This window comes from Bidens hawaiensis, unplaced genomic scaffold (genome assembly GCF_021521415.1).
Source record: "Bidens hawaiensis isolate Kalapana, Puna unplaced genomic scaffold, B.hawaiensis_p1.1 tig00419535_1, whole genome shotgun sequence".
In the NCBI taxonomy this organism is placed as follows: domain Eukaryota; kingdom Viridiplantae; phylum Streptophyta; class Magnoliopsida; order Asterales; family Asteraceae; genus Bidens; species Bidens hawaiensis.
The window spans coordinates 124,016-139,148 of NW_027504893.1; positions in this window are offsets into that span (position 1 = coordinate 124,016).

Below are 15,133 nucleotides of genomic sequence, written 5' to 3' on the forward strand. Positions count from 1 at the left end.
TTCACTCAGCGTAGCTGACTTTTAGTATGCACGCAGGTGAGTAGGATGAGACAGCTGGCTTTAGCGGGGACACGTGGTAGAAGAATAAGAGCCTGGAATCTGAAGACTCGTGATGTTTTATATTTAATGTTTTAATTACTGAAAGACAAGAATGTTTTAAGACAAGTCATGGATTAATATTTAATGTTTTATGATAGTTTTATATTCTGCGCAAAGTTTTAATTAACTCTGATATTTAGAACTGTGTTTATGAGTAAATCCAAAGTCCAAAGTGAGGCACCAGTAACGGGGCCTTACAAAGAACATATCAACTATCTAGATTCGTAGCTTAATCGTTCTAATACCTCTATGGATTGATTAAGATCTGAGTATTAAGGTATTTACAATCGGTCAACTTGAAGTGATTCATGGAAACACCGTCCACCAAGTCGTTTTCTATTAAATAATTCATCTCTCTGACATGAATGTGACCCATACGCCTATGCCACGGAATCAAGTCTTTCTCAGTTGCTTTTAAGACAAAACACGTTTCAACAGAAGAAGATACCTTAGTACTCATATTTAGTACATAAATATCGTTTGACCGAGTAACCTCATAACCACCATGTCTTTGGGAATAACAAAACCAAGTCTGATTATGATGCACTCCTTGTCATTAAATACAGTGGTATACTTTTTATCATAGATCTGAGAAACACTCAGCAGATTGTGATCCACTTTATCACAATAATTAACTTTTTCGAATGTAATACTACAATTCGATACTTCTCCCTCTTTTGTAATCATTCCTCCTGAATTACCCACAAAAGCTACATAATATTCTTGACATTGGTTAGAAGGTTGATGTTACTGGTAAAATGACGAGGGCATCCACTGTCCATAATCCAGTTTTCACCAGATATAGTCTTGGACAAACTCTGCACATATAGGTAAAATGGTTAGTTCATAAAGGCAACCCATTCCTCAGTCTTGGGCACCTATTTAATTTCACATGAAGAGTTAATTTTGATCGAATCCTAATGCGATTTAGCTGCTTGTGAATAAGTCACAGGCCTTTTCGACTATCGTCACAAGTATGCAGCTTAAACTACATTTATGTTAAAATCTTAACAAATTGGTTCCGTAGGAATAAATTTGGGTTTTAACTTGACATTGTTGTAATCAACATGAAACACCTTGCGTGGATTCACATTGGAAAACATGATGTGTGTTTCATCATCACAAGACATTGGTCTTTTCTGAATTTCTTTAATCAAGGGAACTGGTTTTAATAGTTCTTTAATATACGGATGAATATTCAGTGATTCTTCATTCCATAGTTTCTTACAAGCTGACCTTGTTCACCACATAAAAAGCATGTTCTCATGTCAACAAACTCACGTTGTGGTTTAGTAGAAACTGGTGCAACAAAAGGTTGGTGAAAAACACCAGGAACATGCCATTTGTTCAAATCATCAAATGTAACAGATTTCTTTTTCTGGTAAAAGTTGAGATTTGAACAATTAGAAAATCTCTGTAAAGTGTCAGTTCTAGTAGAATTAACGAACTGAACTTTCTTGGCAGATTTTAATAATTGTTTGGCTGTAACCAGAGGATCTGTTGTGTTTGATAATTTGGAATTAACAAATGCATGTTCAATATCTTGTATCTTGGAAGTTTCATTTTGAAGGACGCTTTTTATCAATTCAGGTTTGATAAGATTAAGCGGAATGTCTTTCTCAATGAACACTTTGCTAATACCTTTAACTTAAACACTCGACCAGTGTTTACTTTATAAGGAACATGATTGATGAAACGCATCAAATCCTCATCAGAAATCTTGAGGTTTTCTGATTTCTTAGCCTTAATCTTAGCAGATTTTACCTTTTCCACTTTAGATGTGTTTGAACCATACAAAGTTATGAGGTTCACATAAAATGTGATTTGAACGTAGAATGTTCTAGTCTTTGTGCACAATATCAGGTTCAACGACATCCTCAATGATTACATTTTCAACAAAGACCTTGTTACGTTCAATATGAGGATCTGAATTGAAGATTGAACATTGTTGTCCTTTTTAACCAGTTTGGGTTTCTCCTCAATGATGCTTGGCTCAGTAACAATTTCTTCCTTTCCCGCAAATGGATTTGGGGAATAGTCATCGTAAATGGTGGAGGAACATCAACAAAACCCAAACCATTCTTTGAACCTTTTTTCTTACCAGATACTTCACTAATTTCATTCAATAAAAATGAAGAGTTTTGAAACTTGTCTAATTTACTTTTCAAATCTAGAACCTCATTTTCAAGTTCAGTTATCTTAGTCCTTTATTTGAGACTTTCTTGGAATTGTTTATCATTAATGGTCATTTTCACTGACAATTCTGCTTTCAAATCATGATTACTTGTTGACAAACCCTCAATCTTTTCCCTAGATCTCATTTGTGATTCTATTGATTGTCTATATGTATCCTTGATTGAAGCAACTTCTTTCATTAATGAATCATTATGAGCATCGATGTGAGCGTGCGGTGCTAGTAAAAATATTCTAGATGTGATGATTTAGCTTTTGCACAAGATCATGTTTTAAATTTATAAAAGTGATTTCTACTAAGACTACACACACAAAATAGGCAAGTGTACCTATCGTATTTGTACAATAGTATTGCTAAGAACCAAGTATCGATCTATGGACACAAATTTTTCCAATAATGAATCTTTGTTTTAGGTTAATCGGAGAGTTTTAATCATATTGGGGTTGATTTTTAAACTTTTTATAAAATGGAAATACTTATATATAATATATTGTTGACAAGAAGAGAAATTCTAAATGAGTAATTTATTTATATGAAGGTTACCATCTAAGATCAAGAATCCACTCCATTCATCCTTGATGATTATTAAGTAAACATGTGATAAACTTGCCTTAATAATATATGATAGAATAGTCCCTCATTTCTAAGTGAACATATTTTATGACATTAAAGAAAGTAGCATGCATATTTTCAAGTCATCCTATCTTAATCTCATACTACCACGAGAATGCCAATTTAAGTAGACAAGTAGTTTGGTAAAGTAGAAAGATTAGGTTTGACTTCAATTTTTCAAATACCAATCCTAACAACTTCGGGTGATTGTAGGTAACTCACACAACCTCCCCTTGGTTGATTTAATTAGGTTATAATTACAAATTCCATTTACATATGATTTCTTTAACTAGTATGATAACCTAAGATATCGTGTTAACAATGTTATTTTAGATTTATCAAAACTAGAGATATAGATCATAACATATATCTCATCATTTCTAAGTACAATATAAGGATCCATGTTTTATCTTGAATAAGTTATCAAGGTATTATTTTTACCATTTATAGTCTCCAAGAGCATGAGTGAACATGAATGATTATTAGTCATCAACCTTGATGTATTGAGATAAGGTGATAAAACATTTTCTTCATCAAAGGATAATTTCAAAATAACCATGTACTTTACCAAACTAAATTGCATGTTTAACATAATCATCAAGTAACACAAAGCTTCTTCATGGATTTTAGATGGTAAAAGGAGTTTAGCTCATAATGAGCATGGTTATAAACATCAAAAGAGATGAAGATAATAAACACATGATCAAACTAGAACAATCTAACCAAATATTGGATAAATCTTCCCTTTTCAATGGTGATGGATGATGATGATGATGATGATGATGATGATGATGATGATGATGATGGATCATGGTAACCTCCAACCCTTCAAACTCTTCACAAGATCTTCAATATGAGGGTAATGTGAGTATTTTTATAAGAGAAACTCGTATGGAACTTTTCTGCAAGCACACTTGATAAAATGCAACTTGATCCCTTATTTATAGGCAGTCTTAAAAGATGTATAGTTTTATATAAAGTGATCCCTACACTTGAACCTTGCTTGTCCTCAAGCAAGTTATTTATAAATATTTTCTAAAAATAGCAAGTTAGGACCATACCTTAACATCCCCAAAAGTTTTCCAAGATAATGAGAACAAACTACCCAACTTTAAATCATAAGAATGTATGTAGTGATTAAATAAAAAGATGATTTTTTTTATGAGCTTCCGTTTATGCAAAATGTCACGTTCTCACAATGTTCACTCACACTCTGTTTTATGTCTGATCATACTTGTGATGTATGTATTTGAACACTCTTAGTCAAGATGTAACTTGTGATAAATAAGCTTGTAACTAGTTCAAATATCCACCTTTGTATAGAATTGCATAGATCAGAAGGTAGTCTCGGATGGTTTTGTTTAAGTAGTGATTGGTATTTGTGGGTTCAAGGGTTTATGTTAATGAGAATGAGGATGGTAAATACAACTTCTGCTGATTGTCGGGAGTCTTAAGATGTCTTCAATGGTTAGCTCCTTACTCCTGATTGCTTGATTTTTTTAGAGACCTAGTGATTCTTTTAAGGTCAGATCGTCAATACCAGTTTTGTCGAGGACGTGGATCAGTTCTTCCTCAATCCAGCTCTGAATATAACTTCCAACTCTAATGGATTGTTTGGCTTTGAGCCTAATAGCCCCCTCCCTCATTAGTTCGGTATATTTATGTTGAGACTGAGTTTGACTTTTTCAACATCTTCCTTCATGGGGCTAGTTCCCACATCCTAAGCATCATTGTTATCTTTTTGCTCTTCTTTTCATTGCGCTTTTGGAAACTCCACAAAATGGTAGCCTTTGTTCGTCTTGGAGCCACTTTTTCCTCACCTCATTGCTAAAGAGAAAGATTCCCTTCCTAAGTTCTGGAGGCAACCATGGTTTTACGAAATGTATGCAGCAAAGGAAATTGAAGTCGAAAGAATGCATTTCCAGTTCTTTAGGGTCTGCCGGTAAAATACCAGTGTTGTTTTTTTGCCGGTGAGAGGTATAAAGTGGTAAGGTTTTTGGGCTTTATGATTTGGAGAATGTTTTGAGGGAGTTGTGATAACATTACCTTCTTCCTCATACAATGCTCCGTGGGGTCTTGAAATGAACATTTGTGACAAGTTCTAAATCACACGAAACATATGACTCACTCAAAGCTTACGAAAAAAAATATTTATATGGCATGAGGTTAATCTCATAGTAACGGAGGAAATGGGTATAAACGCCATATTTTGCATAAATTTATTCTCAGTATTACAAAACTTCTTTTTACTTTTTCACTTTTAGTTTATAGTAGATTTTTAGTTGGTTATTTGCAAAAAATTTTCTTAGATTTTCTTTCGGTTTTGTTATAAAAATAGTGTTTGTTTGCTACAAAAAATTTTTGTTTTTAGAGAATTCTATAATTGGCTGAACAAGCAATTGGCCAAATAATTCCCCTCCCCACACTTGAATCTCACATTGTCCTCAATGAGAAAAGATTAATAAAAAGATTCATAAAAAGATTCATAAGAAGATTCAGAATAAGATTCATATGGAGTACGGTGGTAAATGGAAAGGACCTTCCCTACGGGCTTAACGAAATTTCGACAGAGCGTCCCCTATTTTTCGTCCGTATTCCTGTAATGTACCTAAATAATAAAACTGCAAACAACCAAAGCATAATACTACTGAAATTGGGTATGAAATCATCTGTACCCTGCCCACACGGGCAAATTAAGTTCCAACTTGTTGGTGCATTTTGTGACCATCCCTATGCAATTCCGACCAGCTGGGACGAAGTTGTGGAGCGAGCCAACTTCGCCATAGGTGAAGTTAGGAGAACTTCATCTATTGATGAAGTTAGAACAACTTCGCCATAGGTGAAGCTGGAACAACTTCGCCATCAAGCCCAATCTCAAGCCCACGAAGATGTTTATCTATAAATATGTGTGTCATGTTTAGTGTTAAGGAACTTAACAAAAAAAAAAACAGAAACAGAGAGGTAGAGTAGTAAGTTGTTTAGAAAGAACAGATAGGGCTAGTCTCGTGGGTAGACCCGAGGTAGAGCTCACCTCGGGTTGGCCATAATATGTTTTCTCTTTCGGTATGTAATGTGTTTTGATTAATACATAAAGCGATCTGCAGATCTGTTTATCCCATTTGTATGTATGTTTGTGAATAATTCTGTTCTTCCTCTCCAACACCATAAACGAGTCTACGAGGATTCCGCACTCCTAGACTTCATGCAGATCTCGTATCGATCAACGACGACACGGGTACTTACACTATGAAAATGTTTTGGCACCCACGGCCATAATAAGTATCAAACAAACCAACAAAAAAATAGAAATTGTCTTAAACAAGCATAATAATAATAATAATGTCACATGATACTACCGCCCATACCCATACCCATACCCATATCAGACCTACCATTGTCGTTGTCAGTAACCCGTGTAATCCGCGTCAAAGGGTCCCCACCGGCTATCCATGATCTCACTCAAACGATTAATCGCCTGCCTTGTTTCTGGGTATTATGTAGCTTGCTGTGGTGTGAGTCTGCAACCGGTCAATGAGGCCGTATAGGCGCTCAAAAGAGTACTGATTATGGTATGACGAGTTGGGCTCAACTTCTGATGATGATGGGCCGCCTTATGGAGAGTAAGTGCGGCGGGGGGGGGGGGGGGTCCAACGTGGTGGTGATCCAGCCCTCCTCTCAGGTATGTCTTGGATGGTAATGTCAGCGGGGTCCTCAGGATCCCAAATCTGGTTAAGGGCATTCTGGAACCTCTAATGTGCTGGGTTTCTCCCAATCTGCTGGACCATTTGCATGTTGATATAGAAGTTAAGATCATGTGCGATCGGGTTCGGGCTCTGTGTACCTTCTCTGTCTACACCTTAAGCTTTGTAAAGCTTGTAAATCCATGTGCCACGAAAGATCAGGGTTGGGCTTCTTGCATTTGCATTGGTTCTGAATAGTTGACAGAACAGGTATGTGATGTTACAAGGTAGCTCGTTCTTGATGCAATAAAGGGCCCACAAATCCCTCAAGTTCACGACCCCCTTGCTCTGACCACATGCAGTGACTGTGCGGCTCAGCAGTTGGCGAATGTATCTCATCAGTGGGTCGCGTAAGGCGGTGCTTTTGGTGCTGCTTGCACAGTAGCTTTCTCCCCTAAAACTCAACTATTCACATGCTTCCAATCTGGTGTCACCATGTTCTCCTGAGTCATTAGCATCTTCATCTGCAAAAGTGGTTATGGACTCATACCAAATGGGCATGTCAGTTTCATCGCTTGTATAAATACCCAAATCGATCCGAAGTTGGGTAACTGATGGTTTGTACCATTCACCCCCACACCAGAACTCGAAAATGTATCCATCCCACATATACAAGTCTTTTGTCTTGATAGAGAATGAGGCCAAAAATTCCTTAGTCAATTCAGTCACTTCTTTCCCCTTTTGATTCAGAGCACGCATCCACGGACCTTTTACAAGCTCAGCGTATCTAACCCATTGGTTTACTTGCTTTAAAGTCTCCTTGCAAGCATAGAATTTCGGTTCCGGGAGCCGATTGTTAAAGTAGCCCATTCTTTGTCGGGCACGTTCATCTCTTTCGGTATCCTCGTAAGATTAAGAAAGCATGCTCATCATCCCCTTATTCAGCCATATGCAATTTTAGAACTAGATTAATTGAATATTATCAAAATTTCCTGAAAACGCGGAACAGAGGGACAAGCACGGCCCCGTGCCTCTAGAGGCACGGCCCCATGATGCTATTGTTTTGGTAGTTTTGACTATTCTTACTGATTTTCACTTTTTGTTGACTTATAGTTGACCACGGGGCGTGTTTTGCAAAACACAACCTGTGTTTTTAATCCTAGTTCTGCAAATGTAAATATTCGAACCTGCGATTTCCCGGTTCTTAGGAAATATCATCCGGGTTTGATTCTATTTTTATGGATCATCCAAGACCGAACCCGAATGATTTTCTTCTTACAAACTCCCTCAAACCTAGGTGAAATCATTCTATCAAATCAAAACCCTAGATTTAAAGAATCCACCCATCTTATTTTCCGGTTTTTGATCCGATTTATCTAATTGGTAAGATTTGGGGTTCATTTAAAACCTAAAATGATGAAATTGAACAATAGAATCACCAAATTAACATACCACTTGTTGGAAATCGAAGATTTGAAGCAAAGAATTGAGTAATAGGTTAAGGGGCAATAGTTTTCAGAAGTAGGCGGAGTGTTTTAGGGTTAAGTTATGAGGAATATGATATGTTAATTAATATCTCGTAACTGCACTGTAGAGTAGGGCACGGCCCCGTTCTTCATGAAGCACGGTCCCGTGCTGCATGTCACAGTTAGGTCCCTTTTGTTGGAAGTTTATTTAACGAGCTGGTATGAATTTAACTGATTTTCTTTGAAGATTAATGTTAAAACAGAACGTAAAGTCCTAAGAATCATTAACATTAAAACATTACAAAGAAAATTAAAACAACATGAGCCGAGAAACACGAAATTAGCTTAAACGAGAACAAATCCTAACAAGGATTGAACTACTAACGACCACCATTCCCAAACAAGTCTTGAATGTGTGGTGGGGCTCTTTTGGCTTCCAAGAGCTCGAAAATATTTTTGTCGAGCTTTGCGATTTCTCGGTTAAGGTAGTTGAGCTTGAAATCCACATCTTTATTGTGGCTATCAACAACGTGGAAGTTCTCCACCTTGGTAGTTCAACTTTGTTTGTCAACTCGATTAAGCGAGCTTCAGTTTGGATGTTGCCTTCAACTTGGTCTCTCACAATGCTTTGAAGCCTAATGATTTCTTCCTCAAGGTTTGAGGAAGAATCACCATTCTTGCATTTCCTCATGGGTTTCCACTCCATTTTCTTTTGTTTTCCATTTCAGTAACTTTTAGCTTGGTATGAATGGAATAGTGAGATTTGCATGCATTATATAGAGACTGGAACGTCAAACATGACCCTGAGTTTGGTTAAACACGGCCCCGTGCTGCTAAGAGAATAAATGTTTCTGATTCAAAGAATTGTATGGAGTCAGCGTGTATCATGCTGAAGATTCTAAGGTGACCACGGTCCCATGTAATATGAAGCACGGCCCGTGCTTTATGTCACTGAAATATTTTCTTTGATTTTTCAGAAAAACGCGAGAACAGGAATTTTCGGAATGATGTTTAAGATGTTAATTGAACATTTTGATCGTCCTAAACTTACTTTTCATTTATTTAAAGGTTCCTAAACACATGTTCAGGATAAGCCCAAATTTCCTAAGCCATGAATTTTAATCGGGCTGATTCCGAAAGTCCTACACTTTGTGCCTATTGCACTTGATTACAGATGAAAATATAAATATGATTGTCTCTAAATTTCACTGAAAGTGTCTCCTCCATCGAATGGCCCGGGTGGAGGAAACTACGTGAAATGAAGGACTTGAAACTGAAGTTGTTTGTTGATGTCCCGTAGTTACATTTTCATTCTTTCCACTGACTCGCTGAGTTGTACAAGGCACATCTCCGCAAGGAGATTCATTTCTGTAAGTTCCCTAATGAGCTCTTGATGTTTCATGAGTAGCTCGGTTTTGGAAATGTGTTGGGTTTCGTTTCTCGGTTGACAAGGAACAGGATTTCGTTGTTCATCTCAGTAGGCATTTTAATTTCTCAGGGGAGAGTGTTTGTGTTTCGTTTGATGCAAGAAATGTATTGGCAAGAGGTGCAATTTATAGCCAAACAGTTGTCAGGCACGGCCCTGTGTTGAAGGAACACGACCCCATGCTTTTGGTCTGACAATTATGTTACAAACCATCCTGACTGAAATTTTTGCAGCAAAGATTCCGGCCCGTACTTTGTGGCACGAGACCGTGCTTTTAGAGGCATGCCCCCCCCCCCCCGCGTTTTTGAGATACAAAATATTTTTTTTTCAAGTAGAACAAAGAAACATACTTACAAGGCCTGGTTTAATGAGGGTCTTGGCCAGACCCTACTTCCAGTATGTTCATCGGTTTTAGTGGAGGATTACTACCTCCGAGACATCTTCAAATGGTCCATCGATGTATGGTGTTAATCGATGTCCATTAACTTTGGACTTGTGGCCGTCAGAATTTGAAATCTCGACTGTCCCATAGTTAAAAACTGATTCAACTTTGTATGGGCATGTCCAACAAAACTTCAGTTTTCTTGGGAAAAGACATAAACGTGTTTACATAACAGTACACGATCGCCAACCTGAAACTTTTTTTCCCTTTAAATGGGTGTCGTGCAAACGTTTGGTCTTTTTCTTTATAAGACCAGGAGTTTTCATAGGCCAATGCTCTTAGTTCAACTAGCTCGTGAATTTGATCTTCCCGGTTTTTACCGGCGGACATTAGATCAAAATTTACTGCTCTAAGAGCCCATAAACAAGTTTGAAAGGTGTTGTTCCTATCGGGGTCTTGTAGGCTATCCTAAGGGTCCACAAAGCGTCATCTAATTCATTTGCCCAATTTTTACGATTCATTCCTATAGTTATTTCAAGGATCCTTTTAATCCCCGATTCGAGACTTCTACTTGCCCACTAGTCTGAGGGTGATATGGTGTTGCCAAACGGTGGTGAACTCCATATCGTGCTAAGACTTTGTCCATTAGAGCATTGCAGAAGTGAGTACCTCTGTCGCTAATTAAGGCTTTCGGAGTACCGAAATGTGAAAATAACTTTTTAAGAAATTGTACAACTACTCGAGCATCTTTAGTGGGAATAGCTTGTGCTTCTACCAATTTAGACACGTAGTCGACTGCTATGAGGATGTACTTATTCCCGAATGAGTTAGGAAATGGGCCCATGAAATCTATTCCACATACATCAAAGACTTCACATATTTGAATGCCTTTTTGAACCATGTCATTTTTGGCTGAGATGTTTCTGGCTCTTTGACAAGTATCGCATGCTTGGATCAAAGCATGCTTGTCCTTATATATGGTGGTCCAAAAAATCCTGCATCAAATACTTTTCTGACCGTAGTGGTGGTGTTTTGGTGTCTACTAGTAGGTCCTTCATGGCAGTGTTTGCGAATATCAAAGGATTCCTTTCCTGATACCACCTACGAACAACCTGATCGGCACCTATCCTACACAAGTAAGGGTCTTCCTAGAAATAGAACTTAATGTTGGAGAAGATTTTCTTCCGTTGTTGATGAGTTAGTCCTTTTCTTAGGATTTTACAAGCTAGATAGTTTGTGAAATCGGCAAACCAGGGACTTTCATCCTCTTTTTTCATGAATGCTTGTATATGCATGAGAACTTCAGGTGGAAAATTATCATTGATAATTCCCCCGTGATGTTCTTCCAAAGCCGGACATTCTAAGCGTGAAAGATGGTTTTCGGCTACATTCTCTGCTCCTTTATTGTCCTTGACTTCTATGTCAAATTCTTGGAGTAGTAGAATCCATCGAATAAGTCTGGGTTTGGCATCTTGCTTGTTGAAGAGGTATCGTATAGCGGCATGGTCGTTGTAAACTATGGTTTTTTAAAGAACTGCGTAGGATATAAATTTTTCAAAGGAAAAAATTACCGCTAATAACTTTGTTTCTGTTGTGGTGTAGTTTTCTTGTGCATCATTGAGTAATGACTTCGACGAAAGGGATGTTGATGTGGAGTTGTTTGAAGATTTCTAAAAACTTCCCATACTGAGTCTCCAATCTCTCCTATTTCATCCGTCCAGGATATGGAATAGGTGAAACATAATCTCGGACTGGTTCCTTAGGTTGTACGGTGCCTTTTGGAACTAGTATCTCCTGAGTTTTGTCAAGGCTTCCTTCCCTATAACTGGTTCTGCAATTGGCGAGGCAACAGTGATTGTGCCACTTCTTAATGCAACAGTGTTAGGTGTTGCATTCAGGTTGGTTACAGTGTTGCTTGGAAGAGTGATAGGTGGTCTTTCAGATAATTGTCGGGCAATTTGTCCGATCTGAGTTTCTAGATTCTGCAATGATGCTAGTTGACTTTTTAATTCATCTTCATGCTTCAATAATACTCCGCTGATATCAACGGCTCTTGAGTCGGCCTTCTTTTCTGCTTCATTTGTCTTGGTCATTATTTGGATCAACATTTCTTCGAATTTTTAGTAGCTCGGATTTTGATGGATACTGAAACTTTGTTCTTAGAACTGAGGTTTAGGCTGGAAGGCTTGGTTCATCGGTCTCTTTTTGAATCCTGGCAGAGTTTGAGCATTAACTCCGTCCTTCCAACTAAAATTCGTGTGGTTTCTTCAACCTGGATTGTAGTTGTTGCTGAAAGCGTTGTTTTGACAGGTGATGATTTTGGTGTCATAATGACTTGTTTGCAGTCACTTGTCTTGTGAGTTCCTCCATAGGTGTCACAGGTGATTTTGGTTTTTGATAGTTGGCTTGAAGTTGTTCGAATTTTTTAGAGAGTGCTTCAAGTTGTGCGGTAACAAGAGTGTTGGAATCGACGAGTGCATTCCTTTATGGGTTGGTGTAGATCTTGGTGGGTTATAAGCGAAACTCTTCTTTTTTGCCTTCTCCATGATTTCAAATACTTTGTTAGGTGATTTGGATCCCAGTTCTCCACCGGCGACTTGGTCGATAGCCTGTTTGTTTTGACTGTATTATGCGTCAAAGAAAGTTTGTACTTGTAACCATACGCTCAGTCCATAATGTGGGCATCTTCTCAGAAGACTTTTATATCTCTCCCATTCTGCATGTAACAACTCATCATCATCGGTCCGAAATCTAGTAATGCTGGATCAGTATTTGGCAGTTTTATCAGGCGGAAAATATTTTAGGAGGAAATGTTCAACCAACGGATGAATATTCAGTGATTTCTTCATTCCACAGTTTCTTACAACATGACCTTGTTCACCACATAAAAAACATGTTCACATGTCAACAAACTCACATTGTGATTTAGCAGAAACTGGTGCAACAGAAGGTTGATGAAAACACCGAGAACATGCCTTTTGTTCAAATCATCAAATGTAAAAGATTTTTTTCATTTAAAAATAGAGATTTGAACAATTAGAAAAACTCTGTAAAGTGTTAGTTCCAGTTGAATTAACAAATTGAACTTTCTTGGCAGATTTTAATAATTTCTTGGCATTACCAGAGTATCTGTTGTTTTTGATACTTTGGAATTAACAAATGCATGTTCAAGATCTTGTATCCTGGAAGTTTCATTTTGAAAGACGCTTTCTATCGATTCAGGTTTGATAAGATTAAGCGGAATGTCTTTCTCAGTCAACACTTTGCTAATACCTTTTAACTTAAACACTCGACTAGTGTTTACTTCAGAAGGAACATGATTGATTAAATGCATCAAATCCTCATCAGAAATCTTTGGTTTTTCTGATTTCTTAGCCTTAATCTTAAAAATTTTTCCTTTTTCAGTTTATATGTGTTTGAACCATATACAACCTCCTCAAATTCATGAGGTTCATATAAAATGTGATTTGAACGTGGAATGTTCTAGTCTTTATTCACAATTTCAGGTTCAACAACATCCTCAATGATTACATTTCTAAGTACAATATAAGGATCCATGTTTTATCTTGAATAAGATATCAAGGTATGCTTTTTACCATTTCTTGTATCAAAAAACATGAGTGAACATGAATGATTATTAGTCATTAACCTTGATGTACTGAGATAAGGTGATAAAACATTTCTTCATCAAAGGATAATTGCAAAATAACCATGTACTTTACCAAACTAAATCACATGTTTAACATAATCAACAAGTAAAACAAAGCTTCTTCATAGATTTTAGATGATAAATGGAGTTTAGCTCATAATGAGCATGGTTATGAACATCAAAAGAGATGAAGATAATAATCACATGATCAAACTAGAACAATCTAACCAAATGATGGATAAATCTTCCCTCTTCAATGGTGATGGATGATGATGATGATGATGGATCATGGTAACCTCCAAGCCTTCAAACTGTTCACAAGATCTTAAATATGAGTGTAATATGAGTGTTTTTATAAGAGAAACTCGTATGGAACTTTTCTTCAAGCACACTTGATAAATTCAACTTGATCCCCTATTTATAGGCAGTGTGGAGAGGCAAGCACGGCCCCGTTTTCCATGAGCCACGCCCCCGTGTCCACGTGTCTAGTCGCATTAAATGCTTTGTCAGATCGTACATGCTGACTCACCACAGGGGCGTGCTTCCTGAGGCACGGCCCCGTGCTTTTGGTGATCTGTTATATTTCTTTTTTCTTTCTCTGAAAGGTGACCACAACCCCATGCTTCGTGAGGCATGGCCCCGTGCCTAGGTGTCCAGTATTTTTTCCTTTCTTGCATATTTTTGTCTTTTCTTGCATAGAGAAGCATGGGGGCATGTACAGGGGGCATGGGGGCATGTTCATGTGTTTTCTTGGTTTCCTTTAATTTTCCTTTGGCTTTTCGCTTATTTCTTCATTTAAGGCTTGGGTTTACCTGAAAATACATTTTAATAAGATAAGTACCTATTTGATTGAACTTGCAGTTTTTAGAGATTATTTGATGCTAAAAAGATGTAGATTTTTATATACATCAAACATTAAGTAAATCAATTCTTTACTTAACAGTTTCACACTCAGAAGATGACACATTTTTAGGTAATTTATCAGAAGAAGTACTAACATCAATCTTAGCCATGCAAGCAAATAACGTTGATTGCATATTGCAAGAATCATCTGAGTCTGACTCTGTCTCATTTTCAGAAGACAATTCGTTCCCACTAGCATCTTGAAAACTTTCAGTTCGCTAGAACATTGCAAGATTTGCTTGATTATCATTACACATTAGTCTTTGAGTCCAATCAATTCCTTCAGTAGTGAGAAGAGCTTGTGATCCCAAAGCTTTAGAAGAGATACCTCCAGAAGTCTTTTCAAGAGAATCGTTGACTTTCTTTCAGAATTTCAGTCTTGCTTTCGAGGTCCATTATACTCCTTCTTTGGATTGTCACACTCCTTATTAAAATGACCAAACTTTTGGCAGTAATAACATTTGACCTTCAATTTATCAAACACAACTCGTTTGTTCAGAGATGGTAAGTCTTAGCTAGTTCGTTGTGTTGGGCCTAGTTATTTTGGTTTGTACTTAGTCTATTTGTTTGTTTTGGGTTGCGTATGTAAACCAATATCTCTTTGGATCTCGGTGGGCTTTTGGTCACTATTGGGCTTGTGTATTAGTACCCAATATATAGAGTGCATTGTATAGGGTTCTAGGTTGTTCGTTCACTTGTTTGTATGTCGTATAAGGGTTTAC